Here is a 20,714-nt window from a genome sequence, read left to right as displayed (position 1 = left end):
GGTCTTCCATCCTCACTCCTTTTCGGCCCACCCCCTTTTCGACAAGGCTGCCCAGAAATGTTGGCATCAGGGCAGGTGTGATGATTGATGGGTGGTTAGGACCGGTCTTGTGTAGCTCGCTGCGAAGTCAAGTAGTCAAAAACAGCATTTTCTGGTACCTTGTGTTTGTGGTACCTGGTGTGAGGACCTGTGCTGTCTCGTTCAAGGTGAGCAGGTGTCAGCTGTGGAGCTTGGGTGATGCTGTCACCTTGTAAAGTGACAGTTAGCTCTGTGGTCTGTGGATGGCGAGCAGTGTTCTGGGTGCTTGGCTCCTACATATGGCAGATAGACAGGGTGTTGGTTTCAGTTCTTATGCTTAGACATACGATGTCTGGTACATCTTCCTTGTCTTTCTTGCAAGTTTTCATGTAAAGAAGCTCTTTCAGCATCCTCAGGATCTCTGCTGTCTCAGACGTGGCTGCCCTGTGTTTTTCTGACGTGGACTCAGGATTGAGCTTACCAGTGTCATGTCAAGAGTGGTTCCACTGCCGGCTGTTGGGGCTTTGTGTCCTGGACGGTGGGGATCGGCTCTTTTTGGGTCACCGCTCCCAGAATCTTTCAGAGCGCTCGCTCTGATGCGTTGGACAAGCATCACCACGGTTGTGTTGCCCTCTGCTGGCTTGGAACGTTATTGACTCTCTGTAAAAAGGTCTGTGACTGTGGTGTTGTAGGGCATCCTCTAGGGTTAACTCCAAGCAGTGCTCAGAGACAGAGATTTGGGGGTTTTTCACAGTCTTTTCATAAATAGTCTTTTGCTTGGTGCAAGCTTTGTGGGCTAAGTTCCGTAACTCTTGTGTAGTCATGTTATGCGGACATGCTGGGACTCTGAGATGAAAACTCCAACTGGCATGTAGGTTTTGGAGGAACAGAGTTTAAAGTCGACATCCTGTTCCATACCTGGTTCGTTGCATGCTCCGAAGTAGGCTTTTTGTAGCTGACTATAGAAAGTCTGTGGGTTTTCAAGTCGGCCCTGTTTGAGGTTCATAGCAATAAGGAGCCCATGGTCTGAGTCTGGATCAGAGAATTCAAGGATCAGAGTTTGTAGCAATTGCTAGTAGTATGCTTTGATAGTCTCTGGTTGACGATCCAGAAAACAATGCACATCACGGCTGGACATGATTTTTAACAGGTACAATGTGTTCACATCTGTCACGTTGGTGACAGTTTGCAAGTGAAAGTCAATGTCTTGTAAATAAGCATGAACGTCATGTCGTCCTGCAGGATCTGGATTGAACGTAGGGATGCTTCTGGCTAGCTTGTCAAGTTCTCTGTGAGCAGTGCAGGGTTAAGTGGCATGCGTTCTCTGGAAGGGTTCTCCCCCCTCCGTTGTTGACAGGTGTTCTTGTAAGCTGGCTGGTGATTTCTTGAGTTGTGAGCTTACACCCCCTTTTTCAGCTCTAGGTTCTTGACTGAAAGGGTTGGAGTGGCAGGCCGGGAGAAACTTTGTGGTGTGCGTTTCTCCGATCCAGCCACTCTGTAATCTGTCAGAATGTTTCAGTTCTGTGTGAACAGTGTCAAGTTCATCTTGGAGCTCGTCTCTCTGCAGAGTAAGCTCGTTGATTTTAGCTCGGGCCGCATCCAAGTGTGTTTTGCAGGCCCAGGTTTTATAGTCTCTTTCTTTTAGGTTCAGTCTCTGCTCTTTTTAAAAAGTGTCACCTTGCTGGAGTTTTTTGTTGAGTTCTTTTCTGGCTCCTCTCCAGCTGTTCTCTTTGATATGTGTCGAGGCGAAGATCTTGCAGGGCATTGTGAAGTCTTTCTACTTCTTTCTGTAGATCTGGATCTGTGTCGTCCTCTTTCTCGCGCTGGTTCTGGGTCTCGAGGAGGAGCTGATCAAGGCGACTCTGGGTTTGGGCCTGGTCCTTCCAGGCCTCCTCCGCTTGAAGCTTAAGCGTTGCTGCTTGCTGTTCAAGGTCGATGTTGCTCCGTTCACTGAGCCATGCCTGGGCGGCGAGAATGTGAACTAGGCTTCTGAAGATCCTGGCGAGTTCTTTGTAGTAGTCGCTTTGGGTTGGATCGTGTGACATCAGTTCATCTAGCTCGGTGTCTAGTTGCTCTGGGTGCTGCAGGTTACTGGCGTCCTTGGGCAGGAAGGGGGTCGTCACGGCTTTCAACCATGTCGAGAGGTGGCCCCCGTGGACTGCTGGACTGGATGACTGGAACTTCCTGACTTCACTGTCGGTGAGAGAAGCACAGCACACACACAAAAAAAAAACCAATGCAAGTTTGTTCTACGGTTAACAAGCTATATTCATATATTCAGTGCCGTTTATGAGAATTTTGGGGCTAACTGATCAAAACAGTCAGACAGTTCAGTAGCCAATTAACTTGGGTCAACGAAGGACCTGAAATGGAGATTTGACAGGGAGTAGCCTAGCGGGTCATGTAATGACACCGGCTGCTGGTTGTCACTCTACTATTTAGCTTCTTTGGTGGCTCTCACAGGTTACTGTCTCTATGTGAAATGAAAGAAACAAATCACAACAGAACAGAGGATAGAAAAAAGATCAAAGTGAAACACAATACTCGAAATGAGATAAAAACAATAGAAACACAATGTGTTAGTGAGAATAAGCAGGCCTAAGCGTACTGCTAGATTTTAAGATAGGGCCAACAGATGAGTGGCTATCTGGGTAGGAAACCTAGAAATATGGTGTGGCTTGAAGAAGCAAATGGGTCAAACACTTAAAATATATCCGGGGGAATATCTAATATTCTGTGACTTATAATAAGTGGATGGGTTTTATCACATTTCACCTGGGTGAATTGAAGTCATTCAGGTGGAAACCAGTGGCTTGGTCAACCTCTCCGGCGCTCCCAAAACACTCAACCGCAGTGTCCCCTGTCCTCCGATACTCTGACGTTGCACTCTCTCAAACAGCTTGTGACTTTTAACACAACCTTTGGAGTGCCAAATTGCTGATGTCTCCACTGCGTGCCGTATGGACAGAGACAAGAGGAACCGAGTTTCACTCACAGCCAGTGTCGTTAACGCTGGTTGGCCCCCCTTGCTCACTGGAAACCTAAAATGACTGTCCAATCACCAAGGGAGTTCTACAATCAAATACACAAAGGATGAACAAAGGAAACTTAAAGTTAATTAAGGTTTGGTTTGTTTAACATCAATTGAGTAAATATGTATGTAGAAATGAGAGTTAACAGCTTTACCTAATAATGATAAAACAAAGAAAAGGAATTATGATAATAATGGTAATTATCAAAATAACCTAAGCCAAAAGAGAGAAGAAAAAGAATAAAAATTAAAATAACAAAAGACAGGAATGAAACACGGGAGAAGAAGTAGCTGGTTTTCACCACAAGGGGGAGTACTGCCTCTCTGTGCTTAACCTGGTGAGCAGAAAACTTAATTCAAATTAAAAATTCAAAACTGGTTTAAATCAAAATTTAAAATAAGCATGTAAGAAGAATTAAAAGGAAAATCTGAATAATATCCTATAATAGTCAATGATAACAGTAAGGTATCATTAATAATTATGAAATGGGGCCTAATGGTTAGAGGGTTGGACTCCCAATCGAAAGGTTGTGAGTTCTAGTCCCAGGCCGGATGGAATTGTGGGTGGGGGGAGTGCAGCATGTACAGTTCTCTCTCCACCTTCAATACCATGACTTAGGTGCCCTTGAGCAAGGCATCGAACCCCCAACTGCTCCCCGGGCGCCGCAGCATAAATGGCTACCAACTGCTCCGGGTGTGTGCTCACAGTGTGTGTGTGTGTTCACTGCTCTGTGTGTGTGCATTTCGGATGGGTTAAATGCAGAGCACAAATTCTGAGTATGGGTCACCATACTTGGCTGAATGTCACTTTCACTTAAATTAATCCAAAAGGGTAAAAGTAGACATGCAATTCAAAACAGAATTGAAAAGAAAGATCAGAGAGCTGCAAGCTGTTAACTGACTTAACAGGAGACTGCCACTAAATGGCTTACCTTCTAAGTGGGTCAATCAGTGGTTGACCTGAAACATCTAGATTTCCACTATTAAACAATTACATTTTAATTCAAATCATGTTTGAACCAAGTTCAAAGTAAATTTAAACAGTCAAAGGAAGGGAAAATATTTTTTTTTAACCTAAAATAATACTTGCACGAGCAAAGCTGTAAATGCAAATAACTGTTGAGAATTTAGACAGCTAATTTCAATAAATCACAGGGGGTTAGAAATAAGCAATTTGAGTGCATTATCTGAAATGGCCACGAGATGGCGGACTTGCACTCATGCATGCTGACATCAGAAGGCAGGGCGTAATTTTGAACTTCTAAACAAAAGCCCCCCTTTGGTGTTTAGTCAGCGGAATTACAGCCAATTTCAATATGATCTAATCTCTGTGAGCTCGTCAGCGCTGATCCTCCAACAGTGCTATATACAAGGGCTTACGGCACGATTCATTTCGCTGCACGACACACCAATGTGAAACAGGAATTTTTCATCTGTTGACTCCCATAAACATTTATCAAAATAGCACTTATGATTTAAATGTTTTAGGTTTAAAATTGGGTAGCTAAGTCAATTTTAGACCAGGAGTTTTTGTCGTTTATTTTTGAATATCACTGTGGTTCACCACAAATTCAATATCGATATTTAATAAGCAAGGCCTTTTTAACTGAATCAGAGGAACATCGCTCATGTTCAGATTTACATGTTGCAACTAATAAAAGATTTCTTCATCTTTTAATTATTCATATTAAAATGTTCTCACTGCAGAAAGATCTTGGTCTTTCTTAACAGGAGACTTTTAACATTATACTGCAGTTTACTTTCATTAAAGTAACAGTGACTATACTGTTAAGTTTCTATAAATGTGACCCGTCACGGAAACCAGTGACACAAGTCGGCAGCACAACTTTCTAGCAAAATGAGAAAGAAGCGTTTCTTTTTCAAAATTGGTGATTTTCTTTTTTTTTGCAGAATCTGTTAGTTGAGATCACAAAGAAGCCTCACCGTACATTTTGAGGTTGAAATTAGCTTGTTTGTCGGAGATTCTAGCATGCAGTAGGGGCGTTTCATCGTCTGTCTGTATTTCCATACTGGATAAGCCGGCTTTTGTTTCTTTTGTTATTGCCCCCGCCCTCCGAGGGAAGCGTGGCTACTTAGTATGCAGCGCTCTGGCCGGCTTTAGCTGATATCAAAATTCAATGAAGATGTACGCCACAAAGATGATCGCAGACGAGCTGAACCGTGGCCGTTACACCGAAAATGTTTTGAAGTACTTCTTCGACAATTCCGGATGCTTATGAACAAGCGCTCACTGATTCTGAAGACGATCTGAGCGACGATGAAAGTGGCATAATAAGACTGTATAATATCCCTAATATACAACTGAGCGAGGATGACGACGAGGAAGAATGTATTGGACTGGCATCAGACGAGTTGGACCGTAAGATATCAGAGGCTATATCGATAGTAACATTTGATGGGGATAAAGACAGAGAAATTGGGAAAATCCGTAACATTTAGAGGCAAACAGATGCACAGTGCAAACTTCGGAGATGGTTACATCCACAAAGAAGACCCCGACAAAGAGAAAGTGTGCCAGAACGACTTATTTTATTGGAGGCATCTAAATGAGATGTAAATGAGCCCCATTGTCACTCGCAGCAGTGAGAAGAGGTGAGAACTGCACAATCTTTAGAGGCTATTTTCTGCTTTTTGAGCTTTTTTGAGTGCCTACCTTCAAATGGCCACAACTTCTCCAAATATTATCAGATTTCCATGTGTTACACATCGTTGGAAAGCTTGGAGACTACTACGGTTTCAGAATCTGTGAATAACTCAAAATGCCCCAGAACCGACTTGTGTTCCTACTCTCCGTGATTGGTCACAAATACCTAACGTGCTGACTGATCAGCTTTTTGCCTCAGTCAGTTAGGGGTGAGTTCGCGTCTTGCGACTTATCTCACAAGTACATAATTTCATAGCGCGCGTGCAGAAATTATTAATAACCATATACACAGATTGATTGCTCACAAAACGAAGTTTGAAATGCGCGCATTTCTTCCACCAAATAATATGTAACCGCACTGGGTTGTACATAATTATTAACTCAAATGATATATAGGTAATTTGAATAATTAATCAGGAATATGAATAATATATATATATATATATATATATATATATATATATATATATATATATATATATATATATATATATATATATATATATATCTCATATGACAGTTACATTAATATTATTGATTATGAAAAATAGCTCAATTGCATATATCAATAACTCATTACAGGGCACTGTAATTAACTCATTAATATGTCAATATTCCATTCTTCATATCAATTATGGTGATATCTCTTACTGTAAATTACCGCAAATCAAACAGTGGTTTGTCCAGCAAACGGCCGTAAGATTAACTTATCAATTTTCAATAAAGTTATCACTTCTTATAATTCAAGGAAAAATATTCTCTGGCCATGAAAACATTATCCTATCATTATGATGAATTTAGTTACTCAAAGTAGTGTAGCTAAAGATCAGACATTTCATTGACTCGTAATGTGAGCGGATCAGAGGCAATCATGAATAGGCTACATATTGGTTTTTAATAATTGAACTAATAATACATCAAACTACAAATCACACAGAGTAAATACGCGTACAACAAAACAGACAGTAAACTTTGTACAAGACATAACAGAATCCAAATGAGGGAGAGAGAGAGAGAATGATTGAGAGAGAAAGGACGAGAGAGAGGTGAGAAAGAGAGAGAGAGAAAGCGTGATGATCACAGACTTAGCTCAGTTATACAAACTCACAGACAGTAACCCTTGAAAGACAGCAACGAATCAAATCATAGACAAACTTTAAGCAGCATTTAAATATCTATAGAGAATGATACTTGCACGGGTCTCTTGTGCTGCTTTGTGCGCTTGAGCAGCGTCAGCGTGGTCTTGTGGCTAGGCATGTTCTCTTGTGTCTTCGGGGCTGCTGCGGAATCGCGCGGTATTTGAAAGGTCGGGAAAAAGTTCCTTTGTCTCTGTGGAAACACCCACCCTAATAAATTAAGGTTTATCAGATTTCTAGCAAGTTCGTAATTCCAGATTAATAAATTTTTCATTCATTTCCTTTATATAAGTGAGTCCGTCAAAGCATGACGATTAAACAGATACCAAAAATAACATATATAAATGATCAAAACATGAAGTTACATTCAAATGCAGAATTACACACATTTAAAGTTTGATTAACACACAATAAAACTGCAGATACTCCAATTTATATGGGGAAACATCTACTGCACAAAAAGGTAATACTCAATACATTTAGCATACATTGAGAAAAAGGTACCGGTGAACTGGATTTTTCCTGTCCTGTTTCCCAGTGGGATCATAAAGTTTTATGAGCTGCTCAGGGGTAAGGTTACACTCAGATTCTATTTGAGAACATTCATTTTAACGTTCATTTGGGGAAGTCGTGGCCTAATGGTTAGAGGGTTGGACTCCCAATCGAAGGGTTGTGAGTTCTAGTCTCGGGCCGGACAGAATTGTGGGTGGGGGTAGTGCATGAACAGCTCTCCCCAACTGCTCCCCAGGCGCCGCAGCATAAATGGCTGCCCACTGCTCCAGGTGTGTGCTCACAGTGTGTGTGTGTGTGTGTGTGTTCACTGCTCTGTGTGTGTGCATTTCGGATGGGTTAAATGCAGAGCACAAATTCAAAGTATGGGTCACCATACTTGGCTGAATGTCACTTCACTTTCACTAAAACATTTCCCATTTTCAAGTCAGCAATTTATAATCCTTGCATAACAGGATTAACCATTTTTATGCAATACACAAACCTATTCAAAATACATTTTATTAATAAAATGACGAAGGTAAAGAATGGTAAGAAAGGTTACTTTTTGTGTGTGTGCTTATGTGTGTGTGTGTGTGTGTGTTGTGGAATGTGTTTCGTTTCTCCTTTGAGGCTTTCACGGGTATCGTAAATAATTTAAATCCAGCCAGGCTGGCGCCAGGCCAGGCATTTAGTGTAAAAAGGTTTAATTTTATATGCCTGAATTCAACCCATGAATCAATGACCTGCATATCTGTTACACTACTATAGGAGAGGAAGAATTGTATAAACTTGTTAAATCATCTAAACCAACAACATGCATGTTAGAACCTATACCATCTAAGCTCCTAAAAGAGGTGCTTCCCCAAGTCATAGATCCTCTTCTGACTATTATTAATTCTTCATTGTCATTAGGATATGTCCCCAAAACCTTCAAACTGGCTGTTATTAAGCCTTTCATCAAAAAACCACAACTTGACCACAAATAACTAGTTAATTATGGACCAATCTCAAATCTCCTTTTCTGTCCAAGATACTAGAAAAGGTGGTATCCTCACAATTATATTCCTTCTTAGAGAAAAATGGTATATGTGAGGATTTCCAGTCAGGACTTCCAGTCAAGATATTTCTTCGCGGCCCGGTGAAACACACCAATTTGAAAAACTAATGGAATGCATAGTTGATATAAAAAACTGGACGACGAGTAATTTCTTACTGCTAAATTCTGAAAAAAACAGAGGTTTTAATTATAGGACCTAAAAACTCTGCTTGTAATAACCTAGAACACTCTCTAAGACTTGATGGTTGCTCTGTCAATTCTTCATCATCAGTTAGGAATCAGTTAGGGGTGTGCTATTTGATCGCAATCTTTCCTTAGAAAGCCACGTTTCTAGCATTTGTAAATCTGCATTTTTCCATCTCAAAAATATATCTAAATTACGGCCTATGTTCTCAATGTCAAATGCAGAAATGTTAATCCATGCATTTATGACCTCAAGGTTAGATTATTGTAATGCTTTATTGGGTGGTTGTTCTGCACGCTTAGTAAACAAACTACAGCTAGTCCAAAATGCAGCAGCAAGAGTTCTTACTAGAACCAGGAAGTATGACCATATTAGCCGGGTCCTGTCAACACTGCACTGGCTCCCTATCACACATTGTATAGATTGTAAAATATTGCTTATTACTTATAAAGCCCTGAATGGTTTTGCACCTCAGTATTTGAATGAGCTCCTTTTACATTATAATCCTCTATGTACGCTACGTTCTCAAAACTCAGGCAATTTGATAATACCTAGAATATCAAAATCAACTGCGGGCGGCAGATCCTTTTCCTATTTGGTGCCTAAACTCTGGAATAACCTACCTGACATTGTTCGGGAGGCAGACACACTCCTGCAGTTTAAATCTAGATTAAAGAACCATCTCTTTAACCTGGCTTACACATAACATTCTAATATGATTTTAATATCCAAATCTGTTAAAGGATTTTTAGGCTGCATTAATTAGGTAAACCGTAAGAAAGGACCTAGAAAGGACCTCTACAGCCCTGAAAGACAGCGGAGACCAGGACAACTAGAGCCCCAGATACAGATCCCCTGTAAAGACCTTGTCTCAGAGGACCACCAGGACAAGACCACAGGAAACAATCTGACTTTGCTGCAGCCTGGAATTTAACTACTGGTTTTGTCTGGTCAGAGGAGAACTGGCCCCCCAACTGAGCCTGGTTTCTCCCAAGGTTTTTTTCTCCATTCTGTAACCGATGGAGTTTTGGTTCCTTGCCGCTGTCGCCTCTGGCTTGCTTAATTGGGGTCACTTCATCTACAGCGATATCGTTGACTTGATTGCAAATAAATGCACAGACACTATTTAACTGAACAGAGATGACATCAATGATTCAATGATGAACTGCCTTTAACTATCATTTTGCATTATTGACACTGTTTTCCTAATGAATGTTGTTCAGTTGCTTTGACATAATGTATTTTGTTTAAAGCGCTATATAAATAAAGGTGACTTGACTTGATATATATATATAGTTTGATGGGACACTGTCCACTATTGAATTCCAGTGAGAGGCCCTTGAGAATGCCACCACAAACACAGAGGTTCTGAAGAACATGGGTTACGCAGCTAAAGCCATTAAAGCGGTTCACCTTTCACGATCATTAGATGGAGTGCCCATGAACTTCAGTAGAGGGCACTCCACTCAGGACCATTCCACCCATCAACCGCCAGATGTCACTTGGACTCTAGCACCTCTCATCTGTTGCACAACACCCGAACTACATTCCCCATGAGTCACTGCATCACAATCACCCTGCCACACCTGCACCTCATTCATCAGCCAATTTCCTTGCCACACCTGCACCTCATTTACACAAACATAAAAGCAGTACACTCACTCTCACTCACTGCGAAGTCTTGTTTAGCCTGTCTAGCATTTCCCCTCGTGTTTGTTTTTCCCCGTGTCTGATCTTGGATTGTGTTACTGACTCTGATTCTCTGCTGTCTGCCCCGATCTCCGTTTGTTACCGTTAATGATTCTGGATATCCCTAACACACCTGACGCCGTTCCTGATTTCTGCATGTATGACCATTCTCTGTATGACAATTCTCCACATGGATCCGAATGCCCCTGACTCCTTGTTACATCACCAGAACATGTGCATGTCATTGTTGGTTTTCTTTACATTGCCATTGAATTTTATAAAATTCCAATTATCATAACTTATTACACCGCTCTCAGGAATAATTGATTTTTGGTCAATACTGCAAAATTCTGCTGTAATTGTTTTTATTTATATATATATATATATATATATATATATATATATATATATATATATATATATATATATATATATTACAGAACAACAGGAAGTAGCTCAAGAGATCAGTGATGCCATCTCAAAACCTTTTGATGATCAGTTTGATGAGGTAGGTGTTATAAATAATAATAATAATATAGAGTAATTAATTTCCCCCACATTTAAAGATTATAAGGGTGTTAGCTCTGGTTCACTGTTTATTTAATATTGCAGCTTTTTTAAATGTTTCTGGTTATTAATAGCAGCTTATACTATTGGTCCGTTGAATGCTTTAGTCTGCTTGGCTGACAAACGTTCTGAGGTGTGCAATTATTTTAAAGAAAATGCACAGCCAATGTAGTTCCAGGCAGCTCTCTTGACCACATTGCACATGACATTTCTCACTAGCGAGGTAATAACAGTGCTGCTTAGAGACGCTGTTGCAGAAGACTGTTGAGGAATGCACAGAGGTAGCCTAATTCACGCAAGCTCTCTTTCTCTTTCTCTTTCTCTGTGTGTCTCTTTCTAATAACTTCATTAATAACAGCATTAGAGTGCTATCAATGGCTCAAGCCTCCATTACCAGCTTTAAAATGACATTTTGGAAGTAGCAAGAGATGCTTTGGATGAGATGTGTAAGAAATAATCCTACTCACAATAGCGATTTAAGTACAAAAACCAGACCAATCCCTTTAAATATATCATCTGATCGATGTCTTGAGGTGTGGTAAACGTGATAAGCAGAATAATTGACTCTGGGCCATTGAATTATTAGAAAAATAATGCTTCCGCTTTGCATCGTAGCTGCATCACCATTTTTTCTAATAATTCAATGGCCCAGAGTCAATTATTCTTTACATGTTTACTTTGATTTATGAAGTGATCTGTGCTCATTTATATATATATATTTTTTGGATGAATTGTTGGCAGAGCTGGCAGAGTTGGAACAGGAAGAACTAGAAGACAGTATGAAGAATATGGGCAGATTACCAAGTGTACCAACCACCAAACTGCCCAGTGCAAGACAAAGTATAAAGACACCCACACATTTTTATTTTTATTTTTTGTATTCAGCAAAGGACCAACCAGGCCTTTTATACAGTCTTCACTTCATCTAAATGTCTGTTATTTCACTCTTTCAGGCACAAAGAAGACCACATAGCAAATGTCTTCTGGCCCAGATATGGGCCACACAATCACTTTTCCCTCGGCCCAAGTACCGCAAAGAATGATAGCCCAGAAGTGGCCCAGAACTGGATTAAAGACTCGGGCCACACATGGGCCATAACAAGCCCGAATCTCAGCCAGTTAATCAGCCTTAGCTGGCCTTGATCTGGGCCAAAACAGGTTTTATTATTGGTGCCAAATCTCAGCCTTAAGTAAACCAGAATCCCCAAACCTGAGCCACACCTGAGCCTTATATAGTCCAGACCCAACCCAGACAGCAAGCATTGTCGGCCCGAATGGATTTCACGTGGGCCGGATCTGGGCCAATACTATATTGCTGTCTGGGAATTTTAATATTTCATATTATTACCTTGTGTATTACTATGATCGCAATTATTCATTTTGTGACATGCTTTAATGTACACACAATCTATGCCAATAAAGTACATTAAACTGAATAGAAAATCTGACTTAAAACCCACACATCATGTAAGTGTGCAATAAAAAAACGTTTTTCAATTTATTTTTATAGAGAACAAATCAACCAATAAAGAGTGAGTGTATAAAGTATACAGTCTATAAGAGAAAGGTAACGTTTCTCATTCAAATCACGCATCACCAGAAACACGGCATGTCGTAATCTCCGACAAAACCGGCGAGAGCCAATGAGCGTTTGACATCGCTGCTGTAAAACTTGTTGTAAAACTTATTAACGGCACATTTTAAACTGTTACTGTAGCTACAGAGGAAGGAGATACCTATCGTAGATGAATGCGGTTTGAATTTAGATCTGTTTCTCACACCAAACATCAAATGGATACAGGATTTAAATAAAAATGAAATACTTTCATGATCATATTATTTAATGCTTGTGCATAACAGCATACTAATAAAAAGCATGTGCCCCCACTCTCTATTATAGATCATAGATTATAGTGTCCCATAGTAAACCAAATAAATATTACATGATAACAGTTAAATACTCTCTCTCTCTTTCTTTTCATGTAAGGATTCTAAGATTATTTGTACCAAGAATACTAATATAAAATGTAATAAAATTATAATTAAGTGAATTTTAATGCACTTGACTGATTTGCTTAATTTTTAAAGGTTGTTTCATTCAGTTTTGACTTGCCATTTCAAAGACTACATTTTGACAATACTACATTGTACATTAAAATGTATGTGATCATTTAACCATTATCATGCAATATTGTATTTATCTTGTTTATCATGGGTCACACAATATGCTGCCAGATCTTAGCCTGATCTGGGCCACATATCACTGGACTGATCTGGGCCACACTCCTCCCATCAACAATCGGCCCTCATGTTGTTGTAACGGGGCTGTTCTAGGTGGGAATTGAACCCGGGTCTGTTTGGTCCGAAGTCACTGAATTAATGGATTGAGCTAACTCCCCACTAAATGAATCCAAGAGCAGGGATGATCAAATGGCCAGTAGTCGTGGGTCTTCAACAAGACAAAACTTTACTAATGGAAAGTGCAACAAAACAAGAGAAGCTGTGCTTCCAAAAAACAGTACAAATGAAAATAGACACAAGGGTCCAAAGACTTAAACTTAAACTTTGGCAGACTTAGCTTGCAACAGGTAACATAGGCTCAAGACTGAACAATAAGGCATGGCAAAAACACACTTAAATAAGGCAAGACACAGGTGTGAGGCATCAGGCATAATGAGAGGTAGGGTTCAGCAGGAGTCTGGTGAGGGTTGCCACCTGCCGACCAGGAGGAAAATAGCAGTCCTGTTAAGGATTCCTTACAGGAGTCCCCCCTCTAAGAACGGCTCCTGACGTTCACTTGGTGGAGTCTTTGGGTGCGACGAAAATCCGTGATGAGCATAGGGTCCAGAATGTCTCGAGCAGGCACCCATGAGCGCTCCTCTGGGCCGTAACCCTCCCAGTCGACCAAATACTGTACTTTTCCTCTGACCTGACGAGAATCCACCAACCTACGCACAGTGTAAGCTGGTTGTCCATCGACAATCCGGGCAGCTGGGGCGGTCTTGTGAGCTGGGGACAGAGAAGAACAAACAACAGGCTTTAGCCGAGAGACATGAAATGTTGGGTGAATCCTCATGGACCTGGGCAGCTGTAGGCGGTAAGCTACTGGATTTATCTTCCTGAGGATCTTAAAAGGACCAATATAACGTGGAGCCAGCTTGCGAGATTCCACCCTCAGAGGCAGATCTCTGGTTGCGAGCCACACCCTCTGACCCGGACGAAGCACTGGTCCCAACCTCCGATGCCGGTTTGCATGCCTCCGCTGTTGTTGAGTTGCCTTCAGTAAAGCTGTCCGGGCCTTCTTCCAAGCCTGTTGACAACGGCGAACTAGTTGAGCAGCAGCAGGGACACATACCTCTGGCTCCTGACCAGGGAACAAAATGGGAGGGAAACCGTACTGGCACTCAAAAGGGGACATGCCTAAGGAAGAATGGTAGAGAGTATTATGTGCAAACTCTGCCCAGATTAATCGAGAGCTCCAAGTGGTCTGATTGTCTGCTGCCAAACATCTCAAAGTTTTCTCGATCTCCTGATTCACCCTCTCTGTTTGCCCATTAGACTGGGGGTGAAAACCAGATGACAGACTGATGTCAGATCCAATGAGACGACCAAAAGCCTTCCAGAACCGGGAGGTGAACTGGGAACCTCTATCGGAGACAATATCCTGGGGGAATCCATGAATCCTGAACACATGCTGCATTAGGAGCTCTGCAGTCTGGCTAGCTGTGGGAAGTTTGGGTAATGGCAGGAGGTGACAGGCTTTAGAAAATCTATCCACCACCACAAGAATGACAGTATTACCTTGGGATTCAGGCAGACCTGTGACATAGTCCAGAGAAATATGCGACCAAGGATGTTTAGGGATAGGTAGAGGATGCAGTAGTCCTTGAGGGTGGGTTCTGAGCTCCTTGTTCTGGGCACACACAGTGCAAGCGGCGACAAAATCACGGACGTCCCTTTGCAACTTTGGCCACCAAAATCTCCTCTGGATGAGCTTGCAAGTTCTAGAGGACCCAGGATGACCAGAGGGGAGGGATGCATGTGCCCACTGCAACACATCAGAACGTAGGCGGTTAGGGACAAAAAGACGTCCTGGTGGACCATTACCTGGATCCGACTGATGCCGTTGGGCCTTCTTAATGGCTGCCTCAATGCCCCACTGGATAGCTGCTATTATTTTGGTGGTGGGAAGGATGGGTTCTGGTCTGGCCTCCTCTTCTGGGGAGTCAAACTGCCTCGAAAGTGCATCTGGTTTTGAGTTCTTGGAACCTGGGCGGTAAGAAAGAACAAAGTCAAACCGGTTAAAAAACAGTGCCCAGCGTGCTTGGCGGGAATTCAGTCTCTTGGCCTCCCGAATGTAGGTTAGGTTCCTGTGGTCGGTCCAGATGAGGAACGGGTGCTTGGCCCCTTCCAACCAATGCCTCCACTCCTCCAATGCCACCTTTACTGCCAACAGCTCTCGGTTTCCAATATCATAATTCTTCTCTGCTGTAGTTAGTCGTCGAGACAGATAGGCGCATGGGTGAAGCCTGTTGTCGACCCTGGCTCTCTGGGACAAGACTGCCCCTACCCCTACATCAGAAGCGTCAACCTCCACCACAAAGGGCAACTCTGGGTCTGGAAGGGTTAAGATAGGGGCAGATGTAAAGAGTCTCTTGAGCTTGTTAAAAGCTTGATTGGCCTTCTCAGTCCACATGAATGATCGGGCAGACTTCTTGGTGAGTGCGGAGAGAGGTTCTGCAACAGAGCTGAAGTTTCTAATAAATCTTCTATAAAAGTTTGCAAACCCAAGAAAACGTTGTACCTGCTTCACGGAATTAGGTTGAGGCCATTCCTGCACTGCTCGCACCTTGCCAGGGTCCATCTGGATGTTGCCCTTGGAAATGATGAAGCCAAGAAATGGGGTTGAAGACACATGAAATTCACTCTTCTCCAACTTGACGAAGAGGCTGTGTTTAAGTAACTGGGAAAGGACCTGTCGAACATGTTGGACGTGTTCTTGGTAGTTGCGTGAGAAAATAAGGATATCGTCAAGGTAGACAAAAACAAACTTGTTCAGCATCTCCCGCAAGACATCATTAATCAGTGCCTGGAAGACAGCTGGGGCATTGACCAGGCCAAAGGGCATTACTCTGTACTCATAGTGGCCCGTCGGGGTGTTGAAAGCGGTCTTCCACTCGTCCCCTTCTCGAATCCTGACCAGATGGTAGGCATTTCGGAGATCTAATTTGGTGAATATGGTGGCGCCTTGCAGGATCTCAAATGCAGAGGTCATCAGGGGCAGGGGGTAGCGATTCTTGATGGTGATGCGGTTGAGACCCCTGTAGTCGATGCAAGGCCTGAGGTCACCATCCTTCTTCTCAACAAAGAAAAACCCTGCTCCAGCAGGTGAGGTTGAAGTACGAATAAAACCATTATCCAAGGCTTCCTTGAGGTACTTCTCCATAGCGGTCCTCTCTGGGGCAGAGACAGAGTAAAGCCTACCCTGCGGTGGGCATGCTCCAGGAACCAAGTCTATAGCACAGTCATATGGTCTGTGAGGGGGAAGGGAGGTGGCTCGGGACTTGCTGAAGACTTCCTTGAGGTCAGCATACTCTGGAGGAACTCTGGACAGATCAGGGAGACACACAGGAGGCATAATACTCTGGGTTTTTGAAATGGGAAGCTGCAGTGCAACCGTGGCCTGGGGAACTTGAGGCGACTCAGGGTGAAATGCTGTGCACTTCGCGGTGGCAGATTTAAACTGAGATACAGGTAGCTCTTGAGTATCAGACCTGTCTGTTTTGAGATTGGCAGGGCACCTGGATAGTCTCGAAATTGGCTCTGGGTATACCTCCAGTTTCTCAGTAGAATGGCAAAAAGAAAGAGCAGAAACACAACAGTTAGTTCCCCAACCTTTAACTACGCCTCTAGACCAGTCAATATTTGGGTTGTGACAAGTTAGCCACGGAAATCCAAGAACTAAGGGGAGTTCTGGTAACTGGATAAGAAAAAACTGTATTAGTTCCTTGTGACCCCCAACTTCAAACTGAATAAACGAAGTGCAGTGACTAACCTGTCCCGACCCCAGAGGTCTGCCGTCGAGAGCTGTGATGGTTAGAGGTTTCTGGAGGAGCATGGAAGGAATGCCCAAACGTCTGGCCACATCAAGATCTAAAAAGTTCCCAGCAGCCCCAGAGTCGATGAAAGCACCAAGCTGGTGATTCTGGTTGTTGTGGAAGATGGTGGCTTAGATAGTAACTCCAGAGGTTGTAGGATGAAGGAAGATATTTACTCTCGTTCCAGTTCCCCCTTTCCTGGACGAGAACTGGCTTTTCCCGACAAGGACAGTTGGAGCGGAAATGGCCAGACCTTCCACAGTACAGACAGCGTCGCTCCCTCATCCGTCGATCCCTTTCTGTCTGGGTTAATCTTGTTCGACCCAGCTGCATGGGTTCCTCCAGATCACTGGGTTTCCCGAGTGGTTCAAAAGTATTGGAAAATTCCTGAGGACGATACACACTGGTTTCCCGACGTCGTTCCTGTTGTCGTTCTCGGAGACGATGATCTATTCGGATAGCCACCTCAATTAAAGATTCCAAATCCGGAGAAGGGTCTCACTCATCCTTAAGTTCCGGAGACAAGGCCTGGTGGAATGTGGCCCTTAAAGCTCGCTGGTCCCAGCCACTCTCTGAAGCTAGGGTACGAAACTCAATGGCAAACTCTGCCACACTTCGAGTGCCTTGAGAGAGTCGAAGCAAACGGTAATCCACATCACCTGTGCTGGCTGGATGGTGGAAGACTTTCTTCATTTCAGAGATGAAGCTGCTACTGTTTGCAGTGAGTGGTCCCACAAAGCCGAGGCCCAGTCTAAAGCCTTGCCAGTAAGAAGGGTTATCATGTAAGCAACTTTGCTACTCTCTGTGGGGAAGCTGCCAGGTTGTAACTGAAATACTAGGGTGCATTGAGTGACGAACCCACGACACTTCTCAGGACTGCCATCAAATCGTTCTGGTGCTGGTAGTTTAGGTTCTGACAGGGCGGCTACCACTGCTCGAGAAGGATTACCATGTGACAGCTGAGGCTCTTGTGACGAAGAAGCTGGAGCCTGAAGATTTAAACGTTGAAGAATCTCAGTAAGAATCTGCTCATGTTGCTGAATGGCAGCCGCTTGGCCTGATATGGCAGACAGATTGCGATCCACATTAGATGGTGGTGGACTCTCCTCCGCTGGATTCATGTCTTCTGGTTCAGTCTTGCTGTAACGGGGCTGTTCTAGGTGGGGATTGAACCCGGGGCTGTTTGGTCCGAAGTCACTGAATTAATGGATTGAGCTAACTCCCCACTAAATGAATCCAAGAGCAGGGATGATCAAATGGCCAGTAGTCGTGGGTCTTCAACAAGACAAAACTTTACTAATGGAAAGTGCAACAAAACAAGAGAAGCTGTGCTTCCAAAAAACAGTACAAATGAAAATAGACACAAGGGTCCAAAGACTTAAACTTAAACTTTGGCAGACTTAGCTTGCAACAGGTAACATAGGCTCAAGACTGAACAATAAGGCATGGCAAAAACACACTTAAATAAGGCAAGACACAGGTGTGAGGCATCAGGCATAATGAGAGGTAGGGTTCAGCAGGAGTCTGGTGAGGGTTGCCACCTGCCGACCAGGAGGAAAATAGCAGTCCTGTTAAGGATTCCTTACAGTTGTTTATCGGATCCCGGCCTTGCCGTCATTGCCACACATGGCCCAGCTCTGGCTGAAAGGGTACATACTATTGCAGACAGGAGGCCAGCAGTGCCACCTTGAGGCCACATATAGGCCAAGTCCGTTTGCTATGTGGGATAGAGTGGAGGATGATCATGACATGAAGAGGTTGTCTGCATGGGCCTCATAAGCAGGAGTACAAACTGTTTCTTATTTTTGTTAACTTGCACTCTTAGCTCTACATCCAAGAATTTGCCAATTATAAGAAATGTTATATAAACAAAAGTAGAGAAGCTAATGATTTTGTTGTGTGTTGATCTTTAAGATGAAGGATTACTTTGGTGGCTACTTGGTGTAAATAGTAAAATTTTATTAGTGAAGGACAATAAACTTCAGTTTTAAGTAAATGTAGAATCAGGGTTTGCTTAAAAAATAAACTTCATTAAGTGCATGATTTAAGAGTTTGCTTACAATGTTGTAAAGTCTTGATTTTGACATAATAGTTACAATTATGTTGCAGAATGGCAATCAAGGTCGTATTCTGGGTTTTTTTGCGCCTTTGAAAGGCAAATAAAAGTGAACAACTGAATCCCTTCACCAAGGGCCCTTCCAGAAGTCTGTTAGCGAAGGGAACATGTGCTGGTCACTTCACAGAAGTGATTTCCATGTGTGGTAATGTGATCAGGGATGTTGTTAGTGGGGTGAAAGGTGGTGATGATTATAGAGGCCCACAGCTGAGGATGGACCCCCTGGTGATCTCAACCGACTGGCTGAGGCCAGCCTAAAAAGACGTTCATGACAGCTTTTCATCATCATGAAAGCTTATCATTTGTAGGTGTTTTTTAAGCCTTGTCAATTTAAACATTCAAAAGAGTTTAAAGCATTTAAACACAAGACGAGGGAAAAATCAACTGAGTACTCGCGTGAGGTGTTCGGTGTGCAAGCACAGAGCCATGTCTCATGGATAACATCGTCGAACTGAGCTCTCCTTCGTGTCCTCTTGCACCAAAATGAACAAATACAAATCGCAGTTTAAACATGCAAACAGAAAAAGATGTAAAAGAGACCAATTCAGCACCCGTGCGAGGTGTTCACAGGGCAGGGTGTCCTTAATGTTAATCCGAGAAAAGGAAAGAAAATCACTCACTGCTCTTGAATGAAATACTTTGTACTTATAAAAATAATTAATCCACAGTCAAACCAATAATTATTCAGACACCATAATATATATATATATACATATATACATATATATATATACTAGTGGGTGCAGGACCATAGTTAATTTAACTAAGTAAAATAAAGTAAACTGTGCCAAATTTGGACTAATTTGGACCAAACATTATTTAGACACTTTGATGTTTTGCTTAAAGGGGCGCTACAATACCCAAATATTATACCCAAAAATTACTGTAGACTGTAGACTACCAGTGATATTGATTTAAAAAAAAAAAAAAATAATAATTATGGACCTGACTTCTGAGTTCATTACATATCTTTCTATCAAAGTTATCTAACATTATCAAGAGGAATTTGTTCTGACACAGTTAAACTCTGAGTTCTTGTCATATTTTATTACCAATTTCTAAACTATAGCAAATAAACTGTGATAATGTGAGAAATGTTGTCTGAATACATTTTGGTTTGACTGGGTATTTTATTTTACAGTGAAGACTATGCAGCAATATTTAAAAAATTTCATACAGGGCCCACTGTACAACCTGCACCAGGCCCCTCTAACCCCAGTTGCGGCCCTGGGTTAAGGTACCAAGACAGAGCAATGCACTGTGTGTACTGTAGGAAATAAAACAAGAAGGCATGTGGTTTAAAAAACATCTGTATGCAATACATTTTCATTTTTGTTCATGAGGGAGTTTACCGTGTTCAGCTTCCCAAAGAACCATGCGTTATACGAACAGTGGATGTAGCTTGTTTTTCCGGGGCAGCAATGCAGTGTAGTAAGTGCGTTTGTGTGTTCTTGTCATTTCAGTGACGAATGTTTTCTAAACAAGGCCCAGGTCAATGCTGGATCTGCACATCGTTTGCTATTAAAACATGGAGCTGTCCCTGTGATAAAAGACCCCATTCATGTAAGTACAACTGCATCAGATTTCTGTCTTTTGTTGGAAATCAGCACTTAAGTGAATGTTAATTGAGTCAGTATTATAGTTCCGCCCACGGCACGCCT

The 20,714-nt window shown here is 42.4% G+C and overlaps 1 long non-coding RNA gene across 1 annotated transcript; it reads left to right on the top strand.

The window, feature by feature from the left end:
• The first annotated feature begins 10,701 nt into the window (after positions 1 to 10,701).
• Positions 10,702 to 12,923, top strand: LOC127946063 (uncharacterized). The gene is made up of 3 exons (XR_008151008.1): positions 10,702 to 10,780; positions 11,581 to 11,679; positions 11,793 to 12,923. It is a non-coding gene; the product is annotated as an uncharacterized LOC127946063 (long non-coding RNA).
• Positions 12,924 to 20,714: the final 7,791 nt, after the last annotated feature.

This window comes from Carassius gibelio, chromosome A24 (assembly GCF_023724105.1).
Source record: "Carassius gibelio isolate Cgi1373 ecotype wild population from Czech Republic chromosome A24, carGib1.2-hapl.c, whole genome shotgun sequence".
Taxonomy (NCBI): Eukaryota; Metazoa; Chordata; class Actinopteri; order Cypriniformes; family Cyprinidae; genus Carassius; species Carassius gibelio.
This window is presented reverse-complemented; position numbering and strand designations above follow the sequence as displayed.